The sequence below is a fragment of the Myotis nattereri genome, assembly GCF_964212035.1.
Source record: "Myotis nattereri genome assembly, chromosome: 11".
NCBI classification, from domain to species: Eukaryota; Metazoa; Chordata; class Mammalia; order Chiroptera; family Vespertilionidae; genus Myotis; species Myotis nattereri.
In genome coordinates this window covers 54,666,435-54,682,588 of record NC_138086.1, presented here as the reverse complement: position 1 = coordinate 54,682,588, position 16,154 = coordinate 54,666,435, and positions in this window count along the sequence as shown.

The window sequence follows — 16,154 nt, the reverse complement described above, 5'->3', positions numbered from 1 at the left end:
TTCAAAAACTCTCTCAGCTTTCTCTTTATATTCTTTATAGCATTATCACATTCTGAATTTATTTATATCAATGTGCCCACTTCTGTGCATTTCCCATAAAGATAGGGATTCTCTCTCTCTTTTTTCCTCACTATATTTTCAACATTAAATCAAGGAATTACATTAATTAAATAATTCTTTCCAAAAATAAAGTGTTTGTACAAAAGAATTACAGTGGATTACATAAGAACCTAGACCTAAAATCCAACAAGAAAATCACTTTAAATTTCAAGCACTTCGGTTATTATCCTACCCTATATAATAAAAAGGAAATATGCAATTGACCAAATGGTGGAACGACCAGTCCCTATGATGCACACCGACCACCAAGGGGCAGGTGCTCAATGCAGGAGCTGCCCCCTGGTGGTCAGTGCACTCCCACAGTGGGAACACCACTCAGCCACAAGCCAGGCTGACAGCTGGCAAGTGCAGCAGCCTGCCTCTGCAGCAGCGTTAAGGATGTCTGACTGCGGCTTAGCCCCGCTCCCATCAGGAAGTGGGCCTAAGCCATCAGTCAGACATCCCCCAAGGGCTCCCAGACTGCAAAAGGGTGCAGGCCCCGCCCCCCCGCCCCCCCCCCCCAGTGCATACATATCGTGCACCAGACCTCTAGTCAAGTATAAGCAATCCAAGCATAACTGAACATCTCCCTTTTGCGCTATCTACTGCACCTGCTTCTCCCTCTTCACCTCCCAGGCACCAGCTCTATAGCGCTTCAGTTAAATCTTTGGTAAAAAAGTCTCATGGTCCAAAGTTTTTTTTGTTTTGTTTTGTTTTGTTATTTTCCCTAGGACTTTTTAAAATCCAGAAAAAAAAAAAGTCCATTTAATCAGCACCTGTGATCTCCTGCAAGGGGGTGAGAGGAAAACAATCTGATTAGAGTGACATACAAATGACCAGCATACTTCACCCTTCATGGGCATTTCCTATTTTTTCAAAAAAAAACTTATTGATACAGACACTTTCCCTAATAGTGGTAATTTTAAGTACCCCTGACTCTCACATTCTGAGTCTTGAGTTAGTAGAAAAGGATGTAGGAACTTGACATGGTGCCTCTGAAAGACTGCCAACATCTTGCTGAAAGCATACCAACTTATATTAATCCCTAATGAAAGCACTGTGTAAGATGCACTCTGCCTTTTAAATGAGTCAGGCACGCCTTACCAATATTCCCTTTTTATATATATTATACTGATAGGTTTGGTTTATAAAACACATGCACTATATAAATAATCAGTCCACCAAAAGCAATGTTGAATGTATATTAACATTTTGTTCACGTGCAGTATACTGCAACCTTGCTGTATTCGTATCAAAATTCCACTGCCAGTGTTGGGCTTTTGATCTGTGAGCTATTAGAAGCCCTGTTACTACAGATGAAAGGAGTTAGAAAGTTCTATATCATAATGCAGTGTGATCAGTAATTCACAGAGCAGGTAATTTGCAATGACTTGCCAAGCCTTTGATTGTACCGGGTTTATGGCTATTAGCAGTTTCCCCTTTCAAATTTGTATGGTTCCATACTTCCTTTTTGACCTCTTTTTCATCATTTATGGTCCAATTTGGTAGTGAAAAAACAACTGCTTGCTTAGTGCACGGCTGTCATTCAAATGCCAGTGACTTACTGAGCACTTTGACATTTGTGATGATGAAAAAAACATTAAGCAGGTGTACAGAACACTAACCAGGTTCCTGCAACAATGCTTTATGGGATTCACAATGTACCTCTGGGCTATAAACCGATTCAGACTTGATTTTCTTTCTATCAATTTAATCTGTGTTCAAACCCCCATTCAAAGGAGGAGGTAGCGTTTACACTAAAATTGAAGTTAAATCTTTAATAATATTGTTAATATTGGACCTCATTGGAACAATTGGAAGGGCAGTGACTGCCTACCACTAAAATAGTATGAAAGTAGGACTCACACATCTACTTTGAAGTCATGCAATTAAGAGTACTACTTGATACTGGACTATATAAAATGTAAGCCCTATAAAATGTCTTTAGCAATGAAACCTTACAGTGAAATGGCCTGCTTTAGCCCCTTAGTTGTCTGAATTGTATATACACCACGTGAAGGAAACATCATATTATTTTGTGGAGGCTTTTCTTTGCGCATTTAAAATTGGTCATCTGTTGTACAGGTGTGCAGTACATCTTGGTGTGGGTTAGTCTGCGCTCATGTGCAGTTTGTCTGGGAGATGTGGAAACCTGCAAAACTCAACATAGTCCAGGTCCCCAATTAGTGTGTTTGGGGAAGCATTCAAAGTCAGGACCGCTGAGCACAGGGAACAAGTAGTCAATAATTTCCCTGCTTAGTACTGGTTAGGCATCTCCGAGTAATCATTCAGGCCCAGAATCATTTTCAGTTTAAGTGGCAAAAATATCACAGGTATGTGCGGACTCACATACACTTAACAATGAAAGAAAGATCACTGTCAAGACCATACATTTCCCAATATTAAAACAAAATACACTTTTCAAAAATATGGAACAGACAAGCATTGCACTGACTTTCTCCATGGTCAACTTACTTAAGAAATCATTTAAAAATGTCTAAATCTAGAATAGAAAGTTTTCAATTGTTTTATATTTGTAAATGGGTTCTTTCAATAGAGAGCAAAAAAATTGCATCTATGTATAAGTCATGCAGAAAAGTACTTTATAGCCATGGATTTTTCCAGAAGAATAATTATAAGCAAATTGGGAAGATATAACAGCAGACACATGCCTACTTGTGGAGGATGAAAAGTATTTACATAGAATAAATGCATTTGAAGACCAAAGGCAATAAGGGCAAACATGCATGAATAGTGACATACAGACAGAGCATTTTGCACAGAAAATTGTGTGTGTCATTCTGCCACAGTAAGGCACATCGAAGGCAGGCAGCAACATCAGTTGCTTCTTTGAATCTAAAGTAGTCAGAGCCATAACATTCCCTGCTTGCCTAGTAAAATACAATTACATTGACAGCTTCACTTGTACTTACCATCTCTGCTCTTTCATTGTTAACACTTTTATCTTTCTATACAAACCCAATCCCTATTCAATGTAATGACCACAAGCACTTGCTATACACCTTCCTCCTGGCCAAATGAGTTAGTCAAAGAGCAACAATGTGAATGGGCCTACTAAGGGAAGTTCAATTAAAAAACAAGGCAATGGTGATGCTTTATGAGTTTTACAGAGATGGCGAGAAATTTTATATCTGCTCTGTCCCCCAGGCTGGTTGTAATTTCAGTGTAGAGTGGAAGTGCTCCTGAGAAATTATTGATCTTGACTTCTACCAGGACTGCAGTAAAGCAAAGGTAACAAATAATGTCATGCTTGAAGTTGGTGAAAAAATATTTGCAGTCATGGTTGTAAGTTGGGGCCAAACTTGGGAGCACTGAACCCAAACCCAAAAGCACCCTGACTTTTTCCAGTCTCACATCATATTTTTATTTGCTTAGTTTTACTGATGAGATTTTTAGGTTAGTTAACTAGTACTTCCTGCTAACTGTGTCTTGATATTTTATCAGGTCTTACCTAAAAACACATGCTTGTTTTGAGTACATGTGCTGACAACTACTTAAATGCATCACCTCTTATTTATTGCAACCTTGGCCTATGCTTTCATCTTTTCAAAGATTTTGCATGATCCTTTGGTGTAGGTTATTTAGAGAGGAAAAATGAATGAATTGATGAGGTATAACCTTCCAGGAAAAAATATAAGCATCCATAAAAAAGTGCAAATATAAACCAAACATAGACTAGGCAGAAACGGTTTACTTCTATGTAGAAAACTAGTGCATTATATCATTTTTTTTTCTTTAGGAGTTCATTCAGCTGTGGCTACAGTTATGTATTTGCATTATAATGTGAGATCTGAATGAATTCTTTCCTAAAGTGGAAATACCAAGGAAAATCGTTTCACTTTATGAAATTACACTTAGCAGGTTTATTTGTTCTCTCTCAACTTGAAACCCACACGTTTTTATTAAGGCTATGGTTCATATTTCAAATAGCAAGAAATTTTCAGGTCTCTCCCTTTCTCCCCCCTCAAAATAAATCTACAAAGCACCTGGATTTAGAAGAACAACATAGATATATTGCCCATTAACTCTGAAAACTAGCAAACACTTCCATAATAAAAATAAATAGTGTGCACTGTAATCGATGAGGAGGCAACATCCCACATTGTTTATTGATTCATAAGGTTAAGATTAAAGTGAGATTCTTGCCTGTGTTTATCAACAGGCTTTTTTTTTTTTTTTAAGTAGTAAGTGAACCTGGAATCCCACAAACCAATCAATAAAGTTTAAAAGCTTCAGTGAATCTAACCCATAACAGGTCCTTGTTTGGAGAACACGCTCAAGAAACACATGTGCCTTTAAGAGGTCTTGAAAGACTTTACACCCATGGACCATTACCATTTCCAAACACCCTGCAGCATTACCAGCCCAACATATGCTGACTGTATATCACCGTGACCCTCTCACTAAAGCTCTTTTGACTGGAGTGCTTTTAATACCCACTTTCTCAGCTGAGCTCAGGAGTGATTTGTTTTACATGCCACATTAATCCTTTCCACATTTTCTGGATGAGGCAACCACAATTCCACTTGTGAGGTGTTTCTAAAACACAGTTATAGGAATAAAGCAGCAGGGTCCCAGACTTGACAACTTCCCTCTAGGCAGCTGACAAAGTGGGCTATCGTGCCTTGGTTTAACTCTTCAAACGAGTGTTTGTGCCCAGCCACTAGGGTGGGCCAGCCTTCTAGGCCAGTAGGAGGCCCCATTTATTGAAGGCAATTTACTCTCAATTAAAACGCTGTAGGAATCTTCAGAGACATAGTAATGCCTTATGGATACTAATGTATATTAATAAAATTAAAATCAAGAATAAATGAAAAAGAGCGGTAGAACCAAAAATATATAAAACACACCTCAGTAAAGCCAAAGAAAGTTTATACATCACACCTTCATAATTGTGGGAAAAGAGATTAAAAAAATAAATGGGCAATTAGTGTTCAAAGCAAGACTTTTATTATGTGGTAATTTTACAGTTTTAACTTTAAAGGTAATCCCCCTCCCCCAAATAGATTCCAAGACCAATGAACTTCTGTTGCATGCATTTATGAACTTTTCTACATTTTTAATGTTCATTTAATGTAATGTAGGTTTTCAAAATTTGAGGCTGTCAACAAGACTAACTGATTGGACCAACCAATTGTTAAAAAAAATTGTTTTTACATGTCAGCACTTGGATGATTTTATTAACTTGTTAGTATTACACTCCTAATTTTATGTGTTAAAATCTAACTGTACAAGCAACTCAAGGCCTAACGTTATGCCTTTATCCAATCCTAATTTATTGTTCTTCCCTCATAAATTTTATTTGCAGCTTCATTGGTCTGAAAAAGCAATAAATCAGAGGAAGGTGAGTTTTACATAGGTCCGATTGAGTCCCTTAGTTTCACTCGAAATTAATCCAATCTTTTCCTTCTGGTGTCATTGTCATGTGGCTAATAGTATGTCACAAAGCAAGAGACACTTGAGTGAAAGATATTTTTTATAAGGTACAGGATATCAGTTACACATGCTCAAATGATAAATCATTTACTTAAGTTATGAGGAGATTGATGTAATGTTTATAAAATATTTAGAGTTCTGTAAATAAAAAAGCCACCTATTTATTTCCTATCTCAAGTTCTCTTTCTAAGACAATCAGAAACATGATTGTAGTCATTTTCTGAAGATGCATTATGGAAGAATGATGTACTGTTTATTGTCACCATGGAAACCCTACTTACTAAATTGTGCCTTGAATAACATAGGTGCTCATTAGACATTTATGAAATGGGTGATTATGTATTCAAACACACCCTTTCACATTCTAATGCACAATCTAGTTTATGATAATAATAATACCTAATGTTTATTTCAGCACTAGAATGCCTACCTACCAAAAATAGTTAAATATTGTCTGGTGTCCTTTAAAATGACAAAATCTAATTAAGAAAGAAAGACACTGATTCCTCTCTCTCTTTTTTCTGTACACACACATACATACACACCACTTATTAGATACTCTAGTTAAAAAAATTAATATATCCTCAAAGCAGAATTAATATAGATCTTTTGCAGAAGTAAGATATTATCTGTATATTCAAGATAAATTATTTTAAATTTAAAATTATGTAAATTTTAGAGCTTTAAAAAGTTGAGTTTAAATGAGTTTGTCAATAATTGAAAGAAAACTATAAATCATTTAATCTATACTTTAAAGTTGACTTGATAGAGAACTAACTGTAAGTCCTTTAATCTATAGTGTAAGGTCGATTTTTTAAAATGGCTTTTAGCTTTGGAATTCTTCTCCTATTATCTAGATTCATTTCAAAATTACAGGATGCTTTCAAGAAAAAAATGCCTAATTCTAAAGTCAACCATTTTAAACTTTATTTCAAAGGATCTGCTTTCAGTATCTTTAAAGAAAACCTTCTAGGTTACTTTCTTTCTTTAAATTTTTGTTTCTTCAACAGAATCTAGAATTCCTTGGCTATCTTAGAATCATAAAAACATTGTTTTTTACTCTGCTTGGACATTTGCTCATTTGAGTTTGGGTTCATATTTAGCTATATCCACTAAAATTGCCCATTCCTCTTTTGCCATTGGGCATTTTTTCAATCTTAACAAAGCCAAGTCCATATTATAGGCCTGCTGGCCAACATTCCAGGTAAATGAATGGTTTTAAAGAAAAATGGTGCTATTTTTCAAAAGCCTGACATTTAAAAAATACAAGTCCAGAATTGAAACCTTCAATAATTTTTCCATGCCTATATGCTACAAGAAGCAAATGGTTACACAAATGAATACATCTGGGATTATTTTCAAGCTGTTACTCCCCACCAGGGAAAATATTTAGAAATAAGGCTTGGTCTTTGTGCGAGAACTACAAAGAGGCCAGCCATCTTGATGCTTTTCCAGATCGTTTAATGATTTTTCTCATATTGTGTGGTGGCTTTACTGCCCTGTTTCGTATGCCTTCCCATTCACCGTTGGTAACCATTTATGTTGGGTATGTTCCAAATCCTAAATATGTTTTGTGGCTTTTATAGCTTGCAGCTAATAAGACCATTCAGTATTTTTTTAATATAAAATATTAAAAAATATACTTTGCCATGAAAACTAGAGGAAATGATTCAAAATTAAAAAACAGCTTTATTAAAGGATGGAGTAACCTCGCCTTTAAACTGTTAAGTGAGGGTGACTGTGGTTGAGGTTGACTATACTTTGTGAGTCCAGAAGATGCAGTCTTAGGCACGTGTGTGTATGTTGTATTTACATATATGTATTATTATTACAAACATGTGTTCCTGTATACACACAGATAATATAAATGAAAAAGGAATGGTCATCCATATATATTACTTTGAACCTCAGGCTTTATAACTCAGAGCCTCCAATAAATATGATTGGTCTATCCTGGTATTATTTTTATTATCAGCTGAGGCTTTACAGTTTTTAAGTTTTGTCTTCCTATGACTTTATGTAAAACAAAAATTAGAGTTTGTAAGATGCATAAATATATGTCTAGGAAACTCAAATCTCCAGAATAAATTCCAAATTAAAACATAAATATTATCATTAGGCAGTGTTTCACTCAATATATATCTAAGAAGATTGTGTTAACCATGCCTTTATTGCCCCTTTTAAATTTAATTTCAATTAGATGTTAAATATATTTCCTAAGTTCAAATACATTAGATTCAGTTCATAAATTACTTTGATTTCTGATATTTAAAATGTACCTTACCAAAGTAAGAATGTTCATGTTTTTTTCTTTAATGCACAAATTAAAAGTGATTAGATATTTTAATTATCACCAAATTCTGAAACAAGATAAAATCTGAAAACAAAAGTAATTTTTTTAATTAAATCTTTATTATTCAGATTATTACAGTTGTTCCTCTTTTCCCCCCCATAGCTCCCCTCCACCTGGTTCCCATCCAACCCTCTGCCCTTACCGCCCCCCACTGTCCTCATCCTTAAGTGTACGATTTTTGTCCAGTCTTTTCCCACACCCCCACACCCCTTCAGATTTTTTATTCACTTGATTTTTAGATTCACTTGTTGATAGATATGTATTTTTTGTTCATAATTTTTATCTTTACCTTTTTCTTCTTCTTCCTCTTCTTAAAGAATACCTTTCAGCATTTCATATAATACTGGTTTGGTGGTGATGAACTCCTTTAGCTTTTTCTTATCTGTGAAGCTCTTTATCTGACCTTCAATTCTGAATGATAGCTTTGCTGGGTAAAGTAATCTTGGTTGTAGGTTCTTGCTATTCATCACTTTGAATATTTCTTGCCACTCCCTTCTGGCCTGCATAGTTTCTGTTGAGAAATCAGCTGACAGTCATACGGGTACTCCCTTGTAGGTAACTCACTGTTTTTCTCTTGATGCTTTTAAGATTCTCTCTTTATCTTTTGCTCTTGGCATTTTAATTATGATGTGTCTTGGTGTGGTCCTCTTTGGGTTCCTTTTGTTCGGGGTTCTCTGCACTACCTGGACTTGTAAGTCTATTTCTTTCACCAGGTAGGGGAAGTTTTCTGTCATTATTTCTTCAAATAGGTTTTCAATATCTTGCTCTCTCTCTTCTTCTGGCACCCCTATAATTCGGATGTTGGTACGCTTGAAGCTGTCCCAGAGGCTCCTTACACTATCTTCGTATTTTTGGATTCTTTTTTCTTTTTGCTTTTCCGGTTGGGTGTTTTTTGCTTCTTCGTATTTCAAATCTTTGACTTGATTCTTGCAATCCTCTAGTCTGCTGTTGGATCTCTGTATAATATTCTTTATTTCAGTCAGTGTATGTTTAATTTCTAGTTGGTCCTTTTTCATATCCTCGAGGGTCTCACTAAATTTATTGGCGGTTTCTAGAAAATTCTTGAAAAACCTTATAACCATGGTTTTGAACTCTATATCCAGTCATTTGCTTTCCTCCATTTCTGTAATTTGTGACCTGTTTCTTTGTCTTTGCATTTTGGCTGCTTCCCTGTGTTGATAGAGTGACTTTCTGTGCTAGGTGTCATATAGGGCCCAGTGGCTCAGCCTCCCTGATTACCTGAGGTGGGCACTCTTGGTGCACCCCTTTGTTGGCTTTGTGCACAGTCTTATTGTGGTCAAGCCTTAATTGTTGTTGGTATCAGTGGAAGGAACTGAACTCCAGGCCAATTGGCTGTGAGATTCATCTGTGTCTACAGTAGGAGAACTTCTGTGCTGGAGACACCTTTATGGAGCAAGACTTGCTTCAGTGAGGCTTTGGTGCTCTCTGAGTCTGCTCCCTGAGTGTGTCCCTTATTAATCTGAGGAGTTGTAATCTGGATCATCCCACTCTGACCACTGGGTACACTGGCTCTTGGATCTCTAAGGAGGTGCTAATTTAGCCTCTGCCTGAGGCTACCCAGCAGGAGCTACAGAGAGATCTGCAGATTCCTCTTCTTTGTTTGGGGTGTGGAGGTGCCAAAATGAGGCCCAGCTGTGAAGCAATGCAAGCTGCTTTGGGGCCTTGGGCCTTCTTTTGGGTGTTTTGGGTCTCTTTGACCCAGCTGCAGTTTGTTAGGTAATTTTAGATTGCAAAGCGTCAGGCCATTCATATGCAAAAGCCTCTGTGCACAGCTTGGGTGGGGCGGGGTCTCAGGGAATCATCAGGGTGGAGAAAACAGCTATGGCTGATCCTCAGTTCCACTCTAAGAGACCCCGGGTCTCAGTGTCCTCCTCAGGTAATCGCTGCAAGCACTTCTGAGAGAAAGCCAATGTCAGACAGTCCAGTTTCTCCCCATATGAGTCTGGGTCCCCAGAGACTCACCCAGAACTGGAGTTCAGAGCAGTAGGGAGCTTGAGACTCCCTCCCGATTGAAAAAGACAACTGCATCCTCAGTTGCCAGCCCTTTCCGCGTGTGCCTCTGTACCTCTGCACTTTACTTCTGCACCTCCTGTGAGTCTCAGTGTGCTTTTCTCTTTCCTTATAGTTGTAGAATTTCCACCCAGCCAGCCTTCCTGTGGTTCTGGATGATGTCCGTTTTGTCTTTTATTTGTATTTTTGAACTGGTTGTGCAAGGCAGCAATTTCAGTTGTTTATCTATGCCGCCATCTTGGTTTCTGTCCAAAATTAATTCTTTTAAAAATATATCTTCCTGCTTTTTAGTTTCAATGTCATAATGTCTTATAGGAATAGTTGTTGTAGAAAACACAGGCTCTCATTATTTAAGAGTGTACAAATAATGCATAAGTTGGAAGATGTGCTGGCTCATCCATTTCTACATTCAGAGTTCTGCCAAAGAGAAAATTATCAGCTATAACCCACAGAGGTAAGGATGAAAACATAGTCATTGAATATTATTTTTATGTTATTGAAAGAATAAATAATACCAATTATAGAATACCAGTGTCCCGGTGCATGGATTCATGCACGTTGAAAGGAAATTAATTAGAAGAAATATTTTAATATCACTATTCACCCTTTCTCTATAATAGGTAAACAAAATTCATGATCAACAATGACAGATTGAAACACACGCGTGCAATCAGCGCCAGCGAGAGTTTTATATGAATCGCACATGTGCGAGTCAACTTAGCCTTTTATAGATATAGAATATACTTGCTTAATTAGACCTGCTTTCTGATTTAGCTAAACTTTTTCCAGACCAGTGAAGCACCCCAACTTCTCTTTCAGGTAATTGTCAGCAACACAGCAGTAAATATCAACATAAAGCAGATTATTATTGTAGATCACGCAGGGAGAACAAAGGGTAAACTATTTAACTGCAGCAGTGTTTGACTATATTCTGTGCAGTGAGAAAAACCTGAAGTCATTTTCAAGTTCCACCATTTCTTACTTCTTTTCAGTCAGGTCAAGTTTCTAAACTTTCTAAATCTCTGTTTTGTGGCTAATGAAAAGAAAATAGGATTCTCCCATGTTGCCTATCTACCTACTCCAGGACTTCTGTGAGGATCAAATGAAATGAGCATGTGAAAATGCTTCACAAACATTTGATTAAATTGTAAAATGTTTGCACCTGGCTATAAAGCAAGTTGGGTTCCTGGGCTGAAGAAACTCCAAGGGAGGCTAGTCACTAGGGAGAGGAAGCCAGGCATTGCTATGTGATGTCATTACCCAGCACCCACAGTTTAGGCTGTGCTGTGGGCTGCCTTTTGCACCATGGGGTCTTGGCAGCATTGGCTGCAATTTGGTGGGATGTCGCTCCAGGGTGGTGGCAGGGCCTGTGTCCCACTTGGGGGAAACTGAGTGCTGGTTTGTTGGAACCAGGTCCATGGTGCTGTTTATTTTTAAATGGCCAGTGTGCTTCATGGCAGCTCCTGCATTGAGCAACTGCTCCCTGGTGGTCAGTGCATGTCATAGCTACCAGTCAGATGGATGAACACTTAGCCTTTTATATATATACTAGAGGCCCAGTGCACAAAAATTTGTGCACTCGGGGGGAAGGGGGGGTCCCTCAGCCTGGCCTGTGCCCTCTCGCAATCTGGGACCCCTTGGGAGATAACGACCTGCTGGCTTAGGCCTGCTCCCGGGTGGCAGAGGGCAGGCCCAATCCCTAGGTGCAGCCCCTGGTCAGTCTCAGAGCAGGGCCGATTGGGGAGTTGGGGCGCTGCCCCTGTCATGCACAGAGCAGGGCGGAACGGGAGGTTGAGATGCCACCCTCAGTCACACTCAGGGTAGGGCCGATTGGGGGGTTGGGACACCGCCCCCTGTCACACTCAAGGGAGGGTCAATGGGCAGGATGCATTGCCACCCCCTGTCATGCACAGAGCAGGGCCAATCAGGGGGTTGGGGGCTCCGTACCCTGTCACGCACAGAGCAGGGCGGATCAGGGGGTTGGGGTGCCGCACCCTGTCACACTCAGGGCAGGGCCAATGGGGAGGTTATGGCTCTACCTGTCACACATAGAGCACGGCCCATGGGGGGGCGGTTGGGTCGTCGCCCTCTATCACCCACAGAGCAGGGCGGATCAGGGGATTGGGGCGCCACCACTGTCACACTCAGTGCAGGTCCGATGGGGAGGTTATGGTTCTACCCCGTCACACACAGAGCAGGGCCCGTGGAGGGGGGGCTTTTGGGGTGCCGCACCCTGTCACACACAGAGCAGGGCTGATCAGGGGGTTGGGGTGCCTTCCCCTGTCACGAACAGAGCAGGGACGATAGGGAGGTTGTGGCCTCGCCCCCTGTCACACACAGAGCCGCAGGGCAATCAGGGGGTTTGGGCGCTGCCCCCTGTCACGCTGATCCCAGTGCCGGGAGGCCTCGGGACTCCGCTGATCCCGGTGCTGGGAGGCATATTACCCTTTTACTATATAGGATAGAGGCCTGGTGCACGGGTGGGGGCTGGCTGGTTTGCCCTGAAGGGTGTCCTGGATCAGGGTGGGTGTCCCCACTGGGGTGCCTGGCCAGCCTGGATGAGGGGATGATGGCTGTTTGCAGCTGGTCACATACCCTTCAGGGTGGGGGGTCCCCACTGGGGTGCCTGGCCAGTCTGGGTGAGGGGCTGAGGTCTGTTTTCAGGCTGGCGGGTGACTGAAGCTCCCAACCGCTCCTTTTTTTCTTTTCTTTTTTTTTATTCTGGGCCAGTTTTAGCTCTCAGGCTTGGCTCCAGCTCTTAGGCCTCCGCTGCTGATAGCAGGTTTCTGGCCTTTGTTTACCTTCTGTATTTGAAGCAATGTTGCGATCCTGCTGGCTGAAGCCCGGGACTAAAGCAGGTTTCTGGGGTTTTCTTTAGCTTCTATATTTGTAACATAGTTGCTTAGAGTTGCAGCTCAGAGGCCAGCAGCGGCAGGCGGGGAACGTTGGAGTCCTCCCTCATTGAAGCAAGCAAGCCTCATGTTAGCTTCCAGCCTCCTGGCTGCCAGGCGCCATCTTGGCTGGCAGTTAATTTGCATATTGCCCTGATTAGCCAATCGGAAGGGTAGCGGTCGTACGCTAATTACCATGTTTCTCTTTTATTAGATAGGATATATAAATAAATGGCTATCTGTAAAAGTGTTTCCAATGCATAGGTCTACAGAGAGATAAACTATTTTCTGTGAAAACAATTTGGAGGTGTCCCCACCCTTTAACATCACCTGGATGAGTGACATGTTGTGTACAATTAGGCAATATATGTGTTCTTGAATATTTATATTTTAACAACAGTGACACCAAATTAACAGGTATTTACACACATTACATTAAATTTCATTTGCTCTTTTGCAAAGAAGACAATGTATTTAATTTTCCCAAGTTATGCTCCAAGTTAAAAATTTGTGTGGACATCTAAAAAGTTACGTGGTTTTGAATTAATAAAAATATAATATTGCTTTTCTAATTTTAAGAATAATAAAAATAGAACCAGTACAAACTATGAGGCTGAAGGGTAAGCAAGTTTCCAAGATGAAACACAAATGTTTTCATGGGTAATTGAATTGGCTTTGGCAATTGAATCTACTCTGAAAACCCCAAAAATGTAATTTTCTCATAAGCATAAACAACAAAAAGTTGTACACATTAATTATTTACCTCAAGGTTATTTCTTCTTTCATATAAAATCTCCATTATGTATTACAAATAAAATGAACAAAAAGAATATTTGCTGGATCATAAAGCTCTATTTGGTTGACTCCTTCTTTAAAAACTTTATGAAGAAATTTAAAGGGGCACAAAAATGTTCCAATTGTTTTTCTTTTAGGAATAAAGAGTACTCAGTTTGCATGTATCCAGACCTAAGTAATATAAAGGCCTTTTCCTTTTTGGAAAGGAAGCTTTTTATATCCTTGGTTGATTTCACAAAAAACAATCTTGGACACAAATGTAGGCAATTTAAACTAGTCATTTGGGTGAAAATCTCTCTGTCTTCATCTCACTCAAAATGTTACCTAAATGTAATCTGAACCATTTAGAGTAGCTCAACTTAAACCATGTTATGTTTTCAGTAGTAAAGACTGATAACTTGATAGTTCCCAAGGGTTTGAGTCTTACAGTGTAAGTACAGAGTTGACATTACATGCAATTTTTCTGAAAATCCCCAGGGCTATAATAGAGATAAGTAAAGATGTACAGAGTTGTTTAGAAAACTGTGGATATCTTCAACCCAATACAATTAGTCAACATCCTTATTGGTTTATTCATTTTCACATTAAATAATCTTATTAACTAATAATTACAAGAATATAAAATTTGGCTTCAATGTTCTAAATATATGCATATTATTTGTGCTATGAAAATGCCTTTACAAACACTTGATGGGTATTATTTTTTGGAGGTTATCAGTTCATTTTATCCCCTCTCTGTTTCTCTCTCTCTCTCTGAATTAGAATTTTATTGCCAGAAAAAAGTCTTCATTCAGGCCATCATAATTTCTCCTCCAAGGTTTTCTTTTATTCTCTGTGTTGCTAACCTCAGGCTTATCATTCTTCAGTTAATCTTTTCCACAGTCATCTGATCTATCTTCCCAATGTGGTTATCCCACCATCACTGCATGAAAATACACACTGGTCCCCAACAACAATCCTTTATGATGAGACTTCATCTCACCACTTCTCTGTGTCAAACCTGAAATTAAGCTACAGTGAACTGATGACAGTTATTTTAAAGGCTTTGTGCTTTCTCTCTTTCAGTTCTCCACTCCTATGCCCCAATCTATATGTTTAGAAATCAATTTTTGCTCCCTATTAAAATGGTACTCCTATGAGAAATCTTTTCTGACCTCTTGAACCCCTCTATCCATCTCCCTAGGTTTCCTACTCAGATTGTACTGTAACCACTTACTTGCAATTCACTAGTCTATAAAATTTAAAAGGCAGAAAGCATAGTTGAGGCATTAAGTAATCCTAACATTGGGCAATGCATGACTAGAGAGAGTTGATCAATATAAGCTCACAGAATAAATGAATGGATGATCTGAATAAACAAATAGATAAACTCCTTAAATTTAGAAACAAGGAGATTGAGAAGTAGTTTGATTAGGGACTTGTCTAAGACCACTCTTTGAAAAATGGCACTAAAACTCACCAGATGACAATTATTCCTTCCTCTTCTATATCTTGATAGTAGTCCCTAAAAAAATACCAATATCAATAGCATTAGATTATGACTAAATATTATCTATATGCAACATCCCAGTAAGAATAATATGCTATGCTTTTTTTCCTTTGTATTTAAACAGTGTATGCAACCTAGAATAGTGCAATTTGAATTTAATGGCCTCTGCATCATGCCTGAGTTGGAGAGCACAGCTTTGGGGACTATGATTGAGTCACAGTCCTACCTGTGAAGGAACTAGGCTGCCCACTTAGCCCTCTTTTCCATGGCCTCTTGGATACTTGGGTTTTCCTGACTTCCTCTAGAATTTTTTTTTTTTTTTAAGTTTGGAGACGTACAGCCAGCTGGCTACACTCTGCTTCCCATGTGTTCTTAATAAGTTTTATTTCCCTAAGGGCTACCCTATGTTTCTCAAACCTGGCTACACATGAAAATCACCAGGGAAACTTAAAAAAAAACACACACACCAAAAAACCAATGTGTGAACCCCTAACCAAAGATTCTGATTAAATTGGTCAGGGGTGGATCTTGGGCAACTGTACGTTATAAAACCTCCCACATGATTCTCTTGTGTAACCAGGCCAACTGCACTCTTTACTTATACAGGTGGGATATCAGAATGGCCTGATTTTTATTTGATGTGTACATCATTTCTACAGTCAGCACCCAGGGCAGCGGATGTTGCATGCTCAGTCTACATTGACTACTCAGATGTGGAGAGAATGATACATTTGAAAAGGTTTTTCTGTCCCTGTGTTTTGGTTTTGGAATGTGGCTGGTCAATAATACCTATTCTGACCAATAAGAAGAGCAGGAATCATTGGATTTCTTACCATCAGTGTCTGCCCTTGCCTTGGTTCTGGAAGCCTTTCCTTCCCATGGAGGCTGAGGCACATGGCGAACGAGTTTGAGTACAGAACAGGAAGCCATTTGCCTTCATTTCTCTCTCATTCCTCGATATTTTCTTACTACATTCCCATTCCCCTAAATTCATTAGTAAAAAATGAACAGTGACCTACACTTGGCACAACAATAGAGA